Here is a 17,731-nt window from a genome sequence, read left to right as displayed (position 1 = left end):
GAGCCTCCGGCACGGCTGCTGGCAGATGGGTTTCTGAATGGCATCCAGCCCGCTCTTTGGACCACCACCTGAAAGCACTGAGGCCAAGAGGCAGCAAAATGGGACCTTTGAGGCTCCCCCACAGGCCTGGGGGAAGCAAGGAAGTAGCACGGGCTTAGCGTCGTCCCTGGGTGGGCTCGAACCACCATCCTTTCAGTTAACAGCCGAACGCGCTGACCCATTGTGCCGACCCATTGCGCCACAGAGACATGGAGGGACAAGGCTGTATTGAGCACAAAAGCCAGGAATCAGCTCAGGGTACGGTATAGCACACGCAGGCAGTGGTTAGCCAAGCAACAGCAAGGAACTGGACTGCTATGGAGCGAAAGTTCTGTGGGAAGGAACTGAAAAGAGCACCGGGGCTGTGGTACAGTGCTCACATATACTTTTTTTGGCCTGTTTTGCTGGAAGAGTTAGCAGAGCGAGATTGTTAGTCACAGGACAGTGGGTGGGTTTATGCAAATACTGGACTCTTGGACCGGAGCAGGGGCGGGGGGCACACGACTTCTGTGGCACACGCAGCACCTCTGCAACTAACCTTTGCTACCTCACTCCCTAACAACACACTTTTTACCTCTCAGGACCAAAATACACCGTGAAAGAGATCTAACGGCATAAGCTTAGGGCAAGTGATTTCAACACTGCAGCACTAACAACAATTCTAAAAAATTTAAAAATGCCTTTGTTTTTACACACCTGGAATAGCAAATGCAAGAACATAACATATGTCCCTTTCTATCTCCCACAACATTTTGCCGTTTGGAACCCAGACCCCTTAATGGTGAGTACTTTTCAGGCGAGGGTTAAGCTCTCAGGCCTCAAATGCCAGGTACAGTTACTCTGTCCTTCATGCAAACAGGAAAATACACTGGATTACTCCTGCTTCCTCTCCCACGATGCTCTGCTCGCACACTTGCTCATGCGGCTCCAGTCCTCCAGTCTGGCCCCTCCCCCTGCCTGGTGCACTCCCCTGGCCAGCCCGGGCTCTTCGGTGCTGAGAGCCCGGCCACCAGCCCCACCAGGGGCCCTTGCCGAAGTGCCGCCTGGTCCCCGCTGGGGCCTCTGCTGGGCCCGCTCTCCGCGGCAGGCGGGCGGGCGGCTGCGTCAGGGGCTGCAGCCCAGCTCAGAACAGGAGGGGGCCGGACAAAGCTGGAACCTGATTTCAAGAACACTTCAGTGATGCCCAATAGACATAGCTGGGTCCAGTCCCAGGAATGATCAAACCTGAGATTTAAATCGGTTCAATTAAATGCTCTGCCGGTGCCCCTGACTCCCTGCCCGCAGCCCCTGCTATCCGAGCCCTGAGCTACCAGTCAGTGCTCTGCCTGTGCCTCTCACTCCCAGACCACAGCTCTGGCTTGTCGCTGGGGCACTGGGCAATGCTGTGGAAGTGCGCTATACACAGCCAGTCCGGATTCTGCGGGAGTTTCCTTTCTCTGAGCAGGCTGTCTGCAGGGCAAGAAGCTTATGCAACTTCAGCCTTCCTGGGTCTGACTCTTGAGCATTCAGTATCCCTGTCCCACCAGCCACATCCTGCTGTGCGACTGCACATGGCTAAGCAAAGAGAACAAACCCCAAATCCCCCCTGTGCTTTGGGAGCCAGGTTTGCTGTGGGAATTCTGTAGTTCAGATGACTTCACACCTGGGCATTGTGATTCTCTGGCATTAGGGCATTACTGTGCTGATGGCTGAGTGATTAAGGCGTTGGAGTCTAAATCCAATAGGGTTCCCCTGTGCAGGTTGGAATCTTGCTCACAACGAGGCCTGTGTTTTAGCCAGTCTCTCACCGGGGCAACACCTCTGTACAACCCCCTGAGACACTCTCAATTCTCTTCCCACCCCAAGTAAATCCTGTTCTGCTCCTTTCATAGAGATCCCTGGGACACCACCTCACACTGTGTCCCTGAGGGGTCAGGCAAACTCTCAGCACCTGAACCGTCTGCTACTCACCTGGTGCCCTATAGATCAGCCATAGCCCTGGTTCTGCTCCTCTCTCTACAGTGTGAAAGGAGCCAAGTCAGTGACTCCATGGGAGCCATTTCCCCACAGGAAGTGCATTGAGTGCCCCTGTGGTGCTGGGGGGCTGGCGCTGCTGCTGCCTGTGGGGGCTGGCACGGGGGCTGATGTCTGCACAGACTCTCAGCTGCCAGGCCGGAGGGGGCACTTGGGACCTTACCAGACTGGCTCAGTGAAGACAGGGGGTTGACAGAGCAATACAGATGCTCTCCAGAGCACGGAGCAGCAGCCGCCCATGCAGCCAGGCAATGAGCATTTCCCACAGCCTGGAGCCGAGGGGGAGGCGGCAGCTGCTGTTCCAGCTGCTCGGGGACAGGCCCTGTCAGCCAACAGCCACTTCTTACTCCCCACAGCTAAGGGCATCGGGTTCCTCCGGTGGGGGTGTGGAGCAGCCATTCGTTTTCCTGTTCACACTCCTCTGCGGTGTGAAAATCGGGGAAGGGAGGCAGAAGCCCCACTTCCCTCCCGAAATGACACCCAGTGGGGGAAGCCAGGACAACAGGGTGGGGCGGCAAGTGGTGGCCAGACTCTCACTGCCAGGGTCTAGTCTAGCTCAGGGTCCAGCTCAACTTCCTCCCCCCGCCACTGGTCCCCAGTCCCCTTCCACCGCCAGGTCAACCCGGGCACTAGGGCAGGAACCGGGTGAGGCAGCAAGTCAAGCTGAGCAAGGCAGGCAAAAGCGAGTCTTGTCTTCATGGGCCACTCACAATGACGTCCTTTTTGTGTGCAATTGCTTCAAAAAACTCCGGGAAAGAGAAGAAAGAGGCCAAAATACTGCTACATAGCTGCCAAAGTAGCTCAGTTGGGAGCATATTGGGCTGAAGATCTAAAGGTTGTTTGTTCAATCACAGGCTCTTTCATCCCTTTTTGTACAGTGGTGGTTTGTCTTCTGGGAGCACAGGGGTGCCTGCACTCCAAGGTGAGTCTCTGAGCTTGGGCTCTGCAATAGGAAAAAAAAAACAACTGTGTGCTGCTGGCCTCACCTTTTCCAATGAGGGATGGGAGCTGTCTCTCCTACATGAGTTATTGGTGGACCCAATATGGCAGGAAGAGAGTGAGGCAGGGTGGCCCTCAGGAATGGTGCCACAGGGAGTGCTGGGCAGGGATTGGGGATGAAAAGTCCTCTGTGCAGCTGAGCAAGGGCAGTGCCCTGGAAGGGGCATATGTGAAAATGGCCATTTGGAAGGTGGAAGGGATTTGGGGGCCCAGGAGGAGGCACTTGATGTTCATTGCCTTGGAGCAGCTGGGCTTGGACATGGTGGGTGTTCAGGAAATGCACATTAACAACTCTAGGGTAGCTTGATGGGCAGAGGGTGATTGGAGGAAGGGCCCCTCTCTCTGGTCCTCCAGGCCAGTGAAGAACGATGGGGTTGGAGTCTTGTTCTTCACATTCATGGTGCGAGTACAGAAGGTGGTGGAGCTCCAACCAGGGAGGGCATTACTGGTGGCTTTGTGCTCTGTATCACTGGTTATGGCTATATTAGTGTGTATGGTCCCCAGTTAAGACGTGAAAGGAAAGTTCTATGAAGGAACTGGCTCCCTTCTTCTAGACCGCACGGTGTTTGGTGTCGGGGGGGATTTCAATTGTTGCACCGGCCTGAGGACTGCTGGTCCTGTTTTCCCGACCGTCAGAGGAAACTCTTCTATGATGAGCACTACCTGGCGCAGGTCTGTAGTGAGGTTGGATTAGAGGACGTGTTCCTCCCTTCCTCTAGACTGTTTGGTGTTGAGCAGGATTTCAATTCCCTGACCCAGGGCAGAGGATATTGGAAGCTGAACATCCAGAGCTTGCAAGATAAAGGAGCAGGGGGGCGAGGCCTGGCGGTGTTGGCAGAATGGAAAAGCATCAGAGGGTCCTATGGCAACCAGGGGGATTGGTGGGAGTCGGTGAGGGAGGAGTTGGCGGCTTTGTTCCGGCAGTCGGGCAAACACCACAACATTTAAGAAACCAATGGTGCCAAGTCCTGCAGCGTCGCCTGTGGGATTTCCACAAGAGCATCCAGGCAGGGGAGCCAGTCAGCGTGTGACTGTACGACCGGATCAAGCGACAGCTGCCCGAGTTCCAGGAGATGAGGCTGTAGCTGGCTGATATGAGCAGGAGCACCGAGTGAAGGGAGGGGTGGCCTCCCCTGACATTTTTGTGGCCTGCAGGGAATGGAGACAAAGCAGGGGGATGTGGGGTCTCAGGGCAGGACCCACGGATCTGGTAGAGCAGGACCACAGTCGCTGGAGGAGGAGAGAGAGTCCTGCGAGAGGAAGCCGCTGGTGGGAAGCAATAAGTGCAGAGTGCAAACCAGCCAGCTGAGAGTCACAGGGGTCTAGAAAATGAAACAGCAGCAGGGCCTATGGTGTAATGGGCAACCCTCAGGACTCTGAATCCTGGAATCTGAGTTCAAATCTCAGTGGGACCTCCTGGAGATATGTTAGTTTGCTGCAAAGCCCTGGAGCTCAATGTGCTTGGCTACCCTCTCTCAGGGTGAACTAGAGTGAATTTTTTCACTCCTGCTGGGTGACTGATGGCCACTGGAGATAGGTATTTGGTCTGGCTGGTTCAATGGGCTGGCGGCTATAGGTTGGGGTCCTAGAACTTAACAGTCTGGAGAGAGATTCCTGTGGATTGATCATATGGTTGTTTCTTGCTGCTTCACCTGAAGTCCTCAACTTTGGTCCCTGCAACTGCCACACTTTTCCTCTTGCCCACATGGCATTTAAAGGAAGGAGGGCCAGGGCCAGGCTTCATAGTCAGGGCTAGGCAGGAGGGAGGAAGAGTCCCAGGCTGGAGCCCAGCACACCTCTCCTCCTCTGGGCACCTGCAGCAGAGGCAGCTGGTGCTGACAGCTCCAAGGGAAGGCTTAAAAGCCACAGAGCAACCAAGGGCAGGGCAAGAGGAAGGCAGGACCATGCCTATGCGTGGCCAGCAGACAGCCACAAAGACACCCGGCCAACCTGCTCCCTGCCATGCCAACCCCCCACTGAAGGCCACTCACAGACCAGCATTCGGTCTGCGGCCAGCATCACAAGGTGGTTGGAAAGCAGGGCCAGCCCCCGAGTGGGGTCTCTGACCGTTCCCACTCAAGGGGCTCCTTTTGGCAGTGGGGCAGGAGTTATTTCCACCAAGAGGCTTTTTCCCAGCTGCTGAGAAGCACAGAAGTACCCGGTCTTTGCTCTTGCGGTGAAAGGGGTTAATACCTTTAGGCGGCCTGGCTAACTCAGCTGGCAGCACCTCTGGCTCTTACTCTGAAGGTCGAAGTTACAATTCCCTGTTTGGGTGCTTGGGGCTCCTCTTCAACAATACAACACACAATGTGCCTAAGCCCCCACCCAGTAACCTGGGAAAACTAACCCTGGCCACTGGGTGCCTCTAAGAGATGATACTTTCCCCACTCACAACCACTGAGTGCAGAAAAGAAACTTCAATAAAAAGGAGGAAAATCACCTTGTATTAACTTGGGAAAACACCACAATCAGGATTCATAACACAACACTATGAGCAAAACACCCACCCACAGTGCACTGGGCAGTGGCCTTTGGCCTCGGGCTCTTAAATCAAGACTCCAGAAGCTCTGTGGATGTGCCCCTCCCTTGACTGCACCTCACCCACAGCTGCTGCCCTGGGTCAGTGAAAACCCAGAGTTCACCTCTCACCTCCCGGGGGGAAAGCCCCTTTCTCCCTCCGCTGTCTGGCCACATTGCTGGCCACTTGCCGTTCCCCCCTGTCACCGCTCTGCTGGCTACCCTCTCTGCTCCGGGACGTCTTGTGGTCCCACCAGGAGCGGAACAGGCTCCCTAAAAGCAGGGCCGCCCAGAGGATTCGAGGGTCTGGGGCAAAGCGGGGGAGCGGACATAAAAAAAGGCGCCACGCACTGCGGCGCTTGTACTCACTGGGCGGCGTCCGAGTCTTCAGTGTCGGCGGGTCCTTCACTCGCTCTGCGTCTTTGGCAGCACTGAAGGACCCACCACAGAAGTGCATCCGAAGACCCGGAGCGCTGCCAGGGAAGGGATTCTTGGCCAGGGTTTGCGGGGCCCCTGCAGGGCCCGGGGCCTTGGGCAAATTGCCCCACTTGCCCCCCCAGGGTGGCCCTGCCTAAAAGTAGCGGCCACCAGAGCCCAAACAGTAGCCCCACCCCTTCCACTCGAGGCCACGCCCCTACCCCACCCCTTCTCCCCAAGGCCCCACTCCTGCGCTGCCTCATCCCCCAAGACCCCTCCTCCAGCTCACTGGTCTCCGTCCCCTCCCCCCATCATTAGCCCTTACTGTCATTACAAAGTGGTAAGGCAGAGCTGTGACGAAGTGGGTCTGTTCGTACTGGGGGCTGGGTACAGATCCTAAGTATCTAGCAGCAAAAGGCCATGCAGCCAAATGCCTGAAGCTCTGTCTCCTAGCAACTGATGGCCCGGCCCCTCCCTGCAAAGGTGCATCTAAAGGTGTTGGAGACAAAGGGGTCAGGTGACCTCCTAGCCTGGGAAAGAAGCTGGGCCGGAGGAGGCTGGGAGACGGGAGTTGGCTGGGGAACAGAGGGGAAGCAGAGAGAGAGGGCTCTGATCCCCGATGGGGGTTATGGGGTCCCAAGATGGACCTGACAGGGGGGGATCCTGTTATCTGTGCCTGCAAGACCTATGTTGGACTGTGTTCCTGTTCTCTAAATAAACCTTCTGCTTTACTGGCTGGCTGAGAGTCCAGGGCCTGACTCCCCTACACTCTGTGACAAGAGCCCTCCCATTTTTAAAAGTCCTGGGGTGTTGTTCCCCCCTGTTCAGGCACCCCTGGGGCCCTGCGCTTCACACAGCTCTCCCTGATTTCAGCTGTTAGTGAGGGAGCCTCCCTGCTAGCGCAGACTCGGCAGTTTCTTGCATGAGAGACACTGTCCCAAAGCAGGACTAATACTTAGAGCTGGTTATCAGTGATTTCAGCTCTGTTGGTCTGCAGCAAGACTCTCCATTGAGTCTTAACCAGCTCTGTTATTACACAGGGAAGAACAAAAGGGTGAAATGGGGCCTGGAAGCCTTAAGAAGAATCCACCCCACCAAGTACCAATACTTGTCGCTACCTGCTCTCAAACCCACTGAGAATGTTTTGGGGTCACTCCTTGGCTTTATCAGCCTGGGGGGGGGGGTCTCAGAAAACACTGATTGACAGGTGCTACAGTGGTACAGTTGGTTAGCATGCAGTGCTGAGAGGAGCTATGCTGAGATTGTGAGTTCAAACCTCACCTGGAGCACTGGTTTTCATTAACAACATGGCATCACCCTCTCATTTGGCCCTGTGGAATGTAGAACTCCAGCCCAGGGAACCCTGAGAAGGAAAGGAGTCAATAATGCCCCCTTCCATTATTACCTCCTCTCCAGAGCTCAGGTCAGAATCTACAATCCTTTCTTCCCCCAGCCCCTGTGCCAGGATCCCTCAAGCAGAGACTAGAGTCCACCATGGCGTCTGTACTATTGACAAAATTACCACAATCTAGTTGAAACAGGGTCAGTATGAAGTCTACCCTGCCATCTGTTGGTGATCTGTTGTCAAGGCCTTTTGGGGCTGATGTCATTTGCATGGTTACACCCACCCCGGATTGCATGATGGGATTGCTTGTCCAAATGGCCATTTCAGTTGCTGCGGGATCCCCAGTCTCTTTCTTATTGGGGCAGGAGTAATCCAGTGTATTTTCCTGTTCATCTTGGATCAAGGACAGAGTAACTGTACCTGGCATTTGAGGCCTGAGAGTGTCACCCCTCGCCTGAAAAGTACTCAACAATAAGGGGTATGGGTTCCTAACAACACAATATGGTGGGTGGTAGAAATGGATTTTTGGTGGGGTCTGGGATGTACTGCTGTTGTTTATGTCCTTTCTACTGTCCCTGGTGTGGAAAAACAGAGACAGTTTTGAATCTCTTAAAATTGTTGTTAGTGTTGCAGTTCCTCATCATAAGCTTATGCTGTTATATTTTTTTTCATGGTGTATTTTGGTCCTTAGAGGTAAAAGGTTGTTCTGTGTGTGGTGTTAGGGAGTGAGGTAGCAAATGTTAGTTCTCTAGAGCCATTAAATGAATTATAAATCCAAGGTTAAACATGTTTAAATTGGCATTCTGCTGGTGCATGTCCCGCAAAAGTCATGTGCCCCCACCACCGTGGTTCTGGTCTCAGTCAGTGCCTTCTTTTCTTGGAAAGGAGATGAAGCCTCTTCTGGTAAACTAGCATTTCACACTTGGTAATGCTTCTCTCCTGACTGGTGGCGGGGTTTAGTGCCAATGCTTATATATCACCTTACAACATGGGCTATGGCTATTATAGGTGAGAATAATGCATGCAGCAACTCACAAGCTTGTCATAAACTCTAAACACGTTTTTATAAAGCTAATGCCTGTTTTAACAACACTAACAAACAGGTGAGCAAGACTAGTCTCCAGCCATGCATTTGTCACTTTTCAATAAGGCCTAGGGGCCTTGGCATAAGCTGGCACCTGGTCTGCCAGTGTCAGAAGAGGATCTGCCCTCTCTTATCCCCAGGTGTCTTTACTGGGAGCAGTACTATTCAACTTATTCATAAATGATCTGGGGAAAGGGCTAAACAGTGAGGTGGCAACATTTGCAGATGATACAAAATTGCTCAAGAGAGTTAAGTCCCAGGCAGACTGCCAAGAGCCACAAAGAGATCTCACAAAACTGGGTGACGAGACAACCGAATGGCAGATGAACGTCAGTGCTCATAAGTGCAAAGTAATGCACATTGGCAAACATAATCCCAACTATCCCTATAAAACGATGGGGTCTAAATTAGCTGTTACCACTCGAGAAAGAGATGTGGGAGTCATTGTGGATAGTTCTCTGAAAACATCCACTCAATGTGCAGCAGAGCGTTGGGAATCATTAAGAAAGGGACAGGTAATAAGACAGAAACTATCATATCGCCTCAATATCAATCCATGGTACGCCCACATCTTGAATACTGCGTGCTGATGCGGTCGCCCCCAACCTCAAAAAAGATATATGGGAATGAGAAAGAGTCAGAAACGGACAACAAAGATGATGAGGGGATGTGGACCAGCTTCCATCTAAGAAGAGATTCATAAGATTGGGACTTTTCATCTTGGAAAAGAGACGACTAAAGGGGGATACGAGGGAGGTCTATAAAACCATGACCGGCGTGGAGGAAGTAAATAAGGAAGAGTTATTTACTCCTTCTCATAACACACGAACTAGGGGTCACCAAATGAAATTAATAGGCAGCAGCTTTATAACAAACAAAAGGAAGTCTTTCTTCACGCACCACACAGTCAACCTGTGGAAATCTTTGCCAGAGGATGTCGCGAAGGCCAAGACTGTAACAGGGTTCAAAAAAGCACTAGATAAATTCATGGAGGATAGGTTCATCTATGGTGCTTCGCCAACGGTATCCCTAGCTAGGTATCCCTGTTTGCCAGAAGCTGGGCATGGGCGACAGGGGATGGAGCACTTGATGATTCCCTGTTCTGTTCATTCCCTCTGGGGCACCTGGCATTGGCCGCTGTCAGCAGACAGGATACTGGGCTAGGTCTTTAACTTGGACGGGTAGCTGGGAAGATGATAAATCAGACAGAACCCGTTCGACAAACCTCTTCATTTCCTTGTTATTGCCTGACTCCTTTAATTCTTTTCCTTTTCCTTAGTTCCCAGCAGACCGACTAGCCACCAGATTTGGGTGCTAGCAGAGGGACCCGACGAGCTCCTTCTTTTCGGCAGCGTTGAACATGCCAGGGCACAGTCAGATTCTGGATGCTCATCTGAATGTAACGCCTAGCGCTCACCTTTATTTCTGTTTCTTAGCTCTTTTGGGCCATCGATCTTTGGTCTGACCCATAGGATCCCTGCATTAGGAGAGATGGCTAATTAATGAGCCCATAAACCTTGGAAATCAAATGAAACCTGAAGTCCGTAGAAGACCTCGAAAGGCCCTTGGGGGGTGGAGTGCGAGCTGAGGAAGAGTTCCCTGCACAGCTTACCTCTCCATTCTCGTTTTCCTGTCCTGAGCGCAAAAGCCAGGAAGCAGCTCCGGGTAGGGAGGGGATACCATATGTGTGCAGTGGTTAGACAGTAAACAGCGAGGAACTGGACTCGTGTGGAGTGAAACAGTAAGCATCTTCTGTATGCCTGATGACTGCAGGTTTGAGAGAGTTATGTGGGAAGTGGAGGCTTTCGGTGGGCTTTCAGAGGAAATGTAATGGAAAGGCTGCAGAAAGTGGAATCCCAGGTTTTTAAACAATCCTCCACTAACACACCAAACAGCTCAGGTCTAGTTACTCATTCAAAATTAGAATAAAGTTACAGGAAGATTTCATCATAAATGAAGACAAAGCCTAAAGATTTCAGAACACAACTGCTATAAGGAGCCATGAGGGAAGCAATACAAAGTCAACCTTGCCTCAGAGAAAGGCAGTTAAACAATTTCTCTTTTTTAAAGCAGCATAATCTCCCCAAACGGAAGGGCACTGTTCCCGGAGAAGGGTCCTGGAGAGGGTTTTCCTCGTTGGTGCCGGCTATCCACCTCCCCGAAAGGCGGGAGCTAGGTCGACGGAAGAATTATTCCGACCAAGGCGCGGACTGATGTAGCCGCGCCGATTTACGTTCCCCGTGCAGCCCAGGCCCGAGGGTCGGTGCGTGCTGAACAGTTAAGTCAAAACAGCTCCGTCCGTCAGAGTGTGCAAAAAGGAAAACCCGCTCCTGGGCGACACGGCCACGCCGCCCTAACCCGCAGCGTAGCTAAAGGGCATTCGGGGAAGCGGTGGGTGGGCCTCAAGCGACGGAAAGCCCTCCTCCAGCATGGGGTTGTGACAGCCTAGTCTCCGTAGCACAGACAGGGTGGCCACCAAGAGACAGGAACAGACAGCGAAAGCCAAAGCGGCCCCAGGGCAGGGGGCGAGGCTGCCTGTTGGACGAGGAGACCAGGTGGGACAGGCGTTTTGGACAGGCCGTCCTCCCGTCAAAGGAGGAAGAGCCCAAGAAGAAGGGCCGGGCAAGAAGCTACAAGCAGGGAAAGAAGCAGAACAGGCAGGCAGACAGCTCCCCTTAGAGCCAAGGAAGGCACCCGTCCAAGCCCCCCAAAAGCAGACTAGAGAGCAGATCAGCTGCAAAAGACCAGGGAAAGCCAAGAACACAGAGAGACCCAAGTAAAGTTTCAGAGCTGAACTTTGCTTATAAGGAGGAACCTGTGACAAAGATACCTAGAAGTACAGAGCCTGTGGAAAAGAGCACTCCCAAAGGACCAGAATAACAACTGCTTTCCTGAGAATCTGCTTTGCAGTGCACTAAGCCTAAACAGCCCACTGTCAGTTGTCTGTTGTTCAAACCAATCACCAGGGGAGAGCGCGAACACAATCCCCCACTACCACAAATTATGCAGTTGAGTTTCCCGCATTTGGGGAAATTGCAGGGGTCAGCACACCCACAGTGCAATGGATGAGCCTCACCCTGGGAAAACCACCTTTGTGATCATAGTATCTCCCCTGCCAAGTAAGTATGAGTTCCTGTTGCCCGGCCGCCGCTCGCCCTCGCTCGCCCCGCACTTATCACACACGGGGCGGACCGCCGCGCCCCCACCGCCGGCCTCGCCCACACCGGCCCCCACTGCCGACAGCTGCCCCGACGCGGCCCCCGGAGACCGTCCCTTCCCCACGCCGAGCTCCCGGTGCCAAAGTCAGGCCCTGCCTGGCAGCCTGCGTCCGCTCCCACAATGCTCTGCTCGCACACAGATCTGCATACCCGCTCACGCGGCTCCGCCCCTCCGCTCGGGCCCCTCCCCCTGCCCGCCCGGGCCGCCGCTTTTGCGTGCTCAGCTCTTTGAGCTCAGATGGGGTGTAGTGCTCAGATCGAGTGCGACAGACCTTAACTTTGCCATCTGAGGGTCATTCTATCCCCATTACCTGGCTTGCTTATTTATACCTATGACTGTCTTTAACTGTTGTATGGGTGATGTACCCTCACTGCTTGCTGACTGTATCTTGAACTCACCCACAGTATTCCCCACATTGGGGACATTGCACACTGTATATGTGCTGTCCAATACCGAAATACTAGCATCCCCCTATACTCTGTATGTCACCCCTTATGACCAGTAACTGATGTTACAAACTCTCTGTATTATCTATTTTTAAACATTTTCTAATAAACATTTAAAACTAAAATCGCTCTATACTTTGTATGTCACCCCCGATGACCAATATCTGACGTTTCAACTCTCTGTATCGTTCATTTTCAAATATTTTCTAATAAACTTTTAAATCTTGGCCTATCCAAGGCCGTGATCAAGTGTCTTGATGTTTTTGGTCTTTTGGCCTCAAGATGAAAACCTTGTCTGTGTCTTGGGAACCTTGAGGTAAAAAATTATCTAAGTTGTAGCGGGTCCTGTCCCGGGAAGCCAGGCCATCAGAGAGACGACGTGGCCCACCTGCTGCTGGGGAAAGAGTGCAGCTTGCATTTCGCTTCTTTCTCGCTCTCTCTCGCTCTCTCCCCACCGGAAGTTGGTCCAATACAAGAATGACCTCCCCTGCCTTGTCTCACGTCAGTATCTCCTCGGAGCAGAAGGTCGGGTGTTGTCAGCCACTCTCCAGAAACTGGACGGCCACTCGATCCCTTTTGTTACCTGCCAAGTGAGGCTGAGTGCACTGGCAGGCAGCGCCGTTTGAAGAAGTGGAAGATTGGACAAATGACCAGGGAGGAGTATAAAAATATTGCTCAGGCACGCAGGAGTGAAATCAGGAAGGGCAACTCACGCTTGGAGTTGCAGCTAGCAAGAGATGTTAAGAGTAACAACAAGAAGGGTTTCTTCAGGGATGTTAGCAACAAGAAGAAAGTCAAGGAAAGTGTGGGCCCCTTACAGAATGAGGGAGGCGACCTAGTGACAGAGGATGTGGAAAAAGCTAATGTACTCAATGCTTCCCCACCCTCCCCCTTCGTGATTTTGTCTTCACGAACAAAATCAGCTGCTGCTCTGGGCAGCACAGCATGGAGAGGAGGTGACCAGCCCTCTGTGGAGAAAGAAGTGCTTCGGAACTATTTAGAAAAGCTGGATGAGCACAAATCCATGGGGCCGGATGCGCTGCATCCGAGGGTGCTAAAGGAGTTGGTGGGTGTGATTGCAGAGCCACTGGTCATTATCTTTGAAAATTCATGGCCATTGAGGGAGGTCCCAAATGACTGGGAAAAGGCTAATGTAGTGCCCATCTTTAAAAGAGGGAAGAAAGAAGGAGGATCCGGGGAACTACAGGCCAGTCAGCCTCACCTCAGTCCCTGGAAAAATCATGGAGCAGGTCCTCAAGGAATCAATTCTGAAGCACTTAGAGGAGAGGCAAGTGATCAGGAGCGGTCAGCATGGATTCAGCAAGGGCAAGTCACGCCTGACTAACCTAATTGCCTTCTGTGAGGAGATAACTGGGTCTGTGGATGAGGGGAAAGCAATGGATGTGTTCTTCCTTGACTTTAGCAAAGTTTTTGATACGGTCTCCCACAGTATTCTTGTCGGCAAGTTCAAGAAGTTTGGGCTGGATGAATGGACTATAAGGTGGACTATAAGATGGCTAGGTCCTCGGGCTCAACGGGTAGTGATCAATGGCTCCACGTCTAATTGGCAGCCGGTCTCAAGCGGCGTGCCCCAAGGCTCGATCCTGGGGCCGGTTGTGTACAATATCTTTGTTAAGGATCTGGAGGATGGCGTGGACTGCACTCTCAGCAAGTTTGCAGATGACGCTAAACTGGGAGGAGCGGTCGATACGCTGGAGGGTATGGATAGGCTACAGAGGGACCTCGACAAATTGGAGGATTGGGCCGAAAGAAACCTGATGAGGTTCAAAAAGGACAAGTGCCCAGTCCTGCACTTAGGACGGAAGAATCCCGTGCACTGCTCCAGACTAGGGACCGAATGGCTAGGCAGCAGTTCTGCAGAAAAGGACCTAGGGGTTACAGTGGACGAGAAGCTGGATATGAGTCGACAGCGTGCCCTTGTTGCCAAGAAGGCTAACGGCATTGTGGACTGTATACGTAGGGGCATTGCCAGCAGATCGAGGGATGTGGTCGTTCCCTTCTCTTCGACATTGGTGAGGCCTCATCTGGAGTACCGTGTCCGGTTTTGGGCCCCACACTGCAAGAAGGATGTGGAAAAACTGAAAAGAGTCCAGCATAGGGCAACAAAAGTGATTAGGGGGCTGGAGCACATGACTTATGAGGAGAGGCTGAGGGAACTGGGATTGTTTAGTCTGCAGAAGAGAAGAATGAGGGGGGAGTTGATCGCTGCTTTCAACTACCTGAAAGGGGGTTCCAAAGAGGATGGATCTAGACTGTTCTCAGTGGCACCAGATGACAGAACGAGGAGCAATGGTGCCAAGTTGCGGTGGGGAAGCTTTAGGTTGGATCTTAGGAAAACCCTTTTTCACTAGGAGGGTGGTGAAGCACTGGAATGGGTTCCCTAGGGAGGTGGTGGAATCTCCTTCCTGAGAGGTTTTTAAGGTCAGCCTTGACAAAGCCCTGGCTGGGATGATTTAGTTGGGGATTGGGTTGGACTAGATGACCTCCTGAGGTCCCTTCCAATCCTGATATTCCATGATTTGAAGCTGTTCCCGTGTATCGAGGTGAGCTGCAGCTCAGCGAACCCCAAGGATCTGAGCGAGGCGAGCTACTTTGCAGCAGAGGCAGACCAAGCAGCAGGTACCGTACAACGCGGGGTCGCACCCCGGCCGGCAGATAGAATCTCATGTGCGAGATCCCGGCTCCCGTTATTTTGCAAAGTGTGTGCGTTTGCTCCGGGTTTTAGCTGTGGGCCAAGTGCCCTCTGGCTTCTCGTCCGGGCTCCGTCCTCCATGCGCCTGGGCATCAGCGGGACTGTCTCAGGAGAGCAGCTGCCCCATCCCAATCTCCGCCCAGCCGGGGAAGGAGCAGAGGCAGCCCGGAGAAAAGACTCCTTTGAGCGCCGGAGATGGCCGGAGCATCTTATTTGCATAGCCACAGTGCATTGCGTGCAGCGAAGCGAGTCCCTGGTCAAGGGGCTGGTTTTGCTCCCTGTGTCCCCGGTTTCGATGATCCAACTCGGGCTGCCAATCGGTTCAATTCCATTTCCTCTGAAAGCTAGCGGTGTAGCGGGCTGGGAGAGTAATCACCCTGACTTTTGGGAGCGTAGGCGGTTGCCCCGGCAGCGCCTCTGCCGCATATTCTACATACTCTGTTTTCTCTTCAGTTCGTATAAATCTTTCGCCTTTTACTAAAGATTTCCGTGGAGAGGATTGTTTATGAGTTTGTACCCAATTTTTTAAGGCTTTGCTTTGGCAAGGCTGTTGCCTGCTGTGAGAAAAACAGAAGAGTGCTCCTTGAGCTGGTATCACTGGCTGAAGCTTTTCTATAGTATTAAGAAAATATAGTATGGGGCACCTGGCATTGGCCGCTGTCAGCAGACAGGTTACTGGGCTAGGTCTTTAACTTGGACGGGTAGCTGGGGAAGACGGTAAATCAGACAGAAACCATTGGACAAACCTCTTCATTTCCTTGTTATTGCCTGACTCCTTTAATTCTTTTCCTTTTCCTTAGTTCCCAGCAGACCGACCAGCCACCAGATTTGGGTGCTAGCAGAGGGACCTGATGAGCTCCTTCTTTTCGGCAGCATTGAACATGCCAGGGCACAGTCAGATTCTGGATGCTCATCTGAATGTAACGCCTAGCGCTCACCTTTATTTCTGTTTCTTAGCTCTTTTGGGCCATCGATCTTTGGTCTGACCCATAGGATCCCTGCATTAGGAGAGATGGCTAATTAATGAGCCCATAAACCTTGGAAATCAAATGAAACCTGAAGTCCGTAGAAGACCTCGAAAGGCCCTTGGGGGGTGGAGTGCGAGCTGAGGAAGAGTTCCCTGCACAGCTTACCTCTCCATTCTCGTTTTCCTGTCCTGAGCGCAAAAGCCAGGAAGCAGCTCCGGGTAGGGAGGGGATACCATATGTGTGCAGTGGTTAGACAGGAAACAGCAAGGAACTGGACTCGTATGGAGTGAAACTGTAAGCATCTTCTGTATGCCTGATGACTGCAGGTTTGAGAGAGTTATGTGGGAAGTGGAGGCTTTCGGTGGGCTTTCAGAGAAAATGTAATGGAAAGGCAGCCGAAAGTGGAATCCCAGGTTTTTAAACAATCCTCCCCTAACACACCAAACAGCTCAGGTCTAGTTACTCATTGAAAATTAGAATAAAGTTACAGCAAGATTTCATCATAAATGAAGTCAAAGCCTAAAGATTTCAGAACGCAACTGCTATAAGGAGCCACGAGGGAAGCAATACAAAGTCAACCCTGCCTCAGAGAAAGGCAGTTAAACAATTTCTTTTTTTTAAAGCAGCATAATCTCCCCAAACGGAAGGGCACTGTTCCCGGAGAAGGGTCCTGGAGAGGGTTTTCCTCGTTGGTGCCGGCCATCCACCTCCCCGAAACGCGGGAGCTAGGTCGACGGAAGAATTCTTCCGACCAAGGCGCGGACTGATGTAGCCGCGCCGATTTACGTTCCCCGTGCAGCCCAGGCCCGAGGGTCGGTGCGTGCTGAACAGTTAAGTCAAAACAGCTCCGTCCGTCAGAGGTGTGCAAAAGGGAAAACCCGCTCCTGGGCGACGCGGCCACGCCGCCCTAACCCCCAGCGTAGCTAAGGGCATTCGGGGAGGCGGTGGGTGGGCCTCAAGCGACGGAAAGTCCTCCTCCAGCACGGGGTTGTGACAGCCTAGTCTCCGTAGCACAGAGACAGGAACAGACAGCGAAAGCCAAAGCGGCCCCAGGGCAGGGGGCGAGGCTGCCTGTTGGACGAGGAGACCAGGTGGGACAGGCGTTTTGGACAGGCCGTCCTCCCATCAAAGGAGGAAGAGCCCGAGAAGAAGGGCTGGGCAAGAAGCTACAAGCAGGGAAAGAAGCAGAACAGGCAGGCAGCTCCCCTTAGAGCCAAGGAAGGCACCGGTCCAAGCCCCCCAAGAGCAGATCAGCTGCAAAAGACCAGGGAAAGCCAAGAACACAGAAAGAGCCTTATAAGACCCAAGTAAAGTTTCAGAGCTGAGCTTTGCTTACAAGGAGGAATGTGTGATAAAGATACCTAGAAGTACAGGGCCTGTGGAAAAGAGCACTCCCAAAGGCCCAGACTAACAACTGTTTTCCTGAGAATCTGCTTTGCAGTGCACTAAGCCTAAACAGCCCACTATCGGTTGTCTGTTGTTCAAACCAATCACCAGGGGAGAGCGCGAACACAGTCCCCCACTATCACAAATTATGCAGTTGAGTTTCCTGCATTTGGGGAAATCGCAGGGGTCAGCACACCCACAGTACAATGGATGACCCTTACTCTGGGAAAACCACCTTCATGATCATGGTATCTCCCCTGCCAGGTAAATATGAGCTTCTACTGCCCGGCCGCCGCCCGCCATCGCTCGCCCCACACTTGTAACACACGGGGCGGACCGCCGCGCCCCCACCGCCGGCCTCGCCCACACCGGCCCCCACTGCCGACAGCTGCCCCGACGCGGCCCCCGGAGACCGTCCCTTCCCCACGCCGAGCTCCCGGTGCCAAAGTCGGGCCCTGCCTGGCAGCATGCGTCCGCTCCCACGATGCTCTGCTCGCACACAGATCTGCATACCTGCTCACGCGGCTCCGCCCCTCCGCTCGGGCCCCTCCCCCTGCCCGCCCGGGCCGCCGCTCTTGCGTGCTC

At 53.0% G+C, this 17,731-nt stretch overlaps 4 non-coding genes across 4 annotated transcripts; 1 reads left to right on the top strand and 3 right to left on the bottom strand.

The window, feature by feature from the left end:
• Nucleotides 1–161: 161 nt before the first annotated feature.
• On the bottom strand, nucleotides 162–248 carry TRNAN-GUU. Its single transcript has one exon. It is a non-coding gene; the product is annotated as a tRNA-Asn (tRNA).
• Nucleotides 249–11,377: 11,129 nt separating this feature from the next.
• Nucleotides 11,378–11,541, bottom strand: LOC123359175. The gene has a single exon (XR_006575828.1). It is a non-coding gene; the product is annotated as a U1 spliceosomal RNA (small nuclear RNA).
• A 3,684-nt stretch (nucleotides 11,542–15,225) lies between these two features.
• LOC123359186 lies at nucleotides 15,226–15,341 on the top strand. Its single transcript, XR_006575834.1, has one exon. It is a non-coding gene; the product is annotated as a U5 spliceosomal RNA (small nuclear RNA).
• A 1,913-nt stretch (nucleotides 15,342–17,254) lies between these two features.
• On the bottom strand, nucleotides 17,255–17,418 carry LOC123359188. The gene has a single exon (XR_006575836.1). It is a non-coding gene; the product is annotated as a U1 spliceosomal RNA (small nuclear RNA).
• Between the last annotated feature and the right edge of the window lie 313 nt (nucleotides 17,419–17,731).

The sequence above is a fragment of the Mauremys mutica genome, unplaced genomic scaffold (assembly GCF_020497125.1).
Source record: "Mauremys mutica isolate MM-2020 ecotype Southern unplaced genomic scaffold, ASM2049712v1 Super-Scaffold_100101, whole genome shotgun sequence".
In the NCBI taxonomy this organism is placed as follows: domain Eukaryota; kingdom Metazoa; phylum Chordata; order Testudines; family Geoemydidae; genus Mauremys; species Mauremys mutica.
Note: the sequence above shows the minus strand (reverse complement) of the source record. Positions and strands in the feature narration are given on the sequence as shown.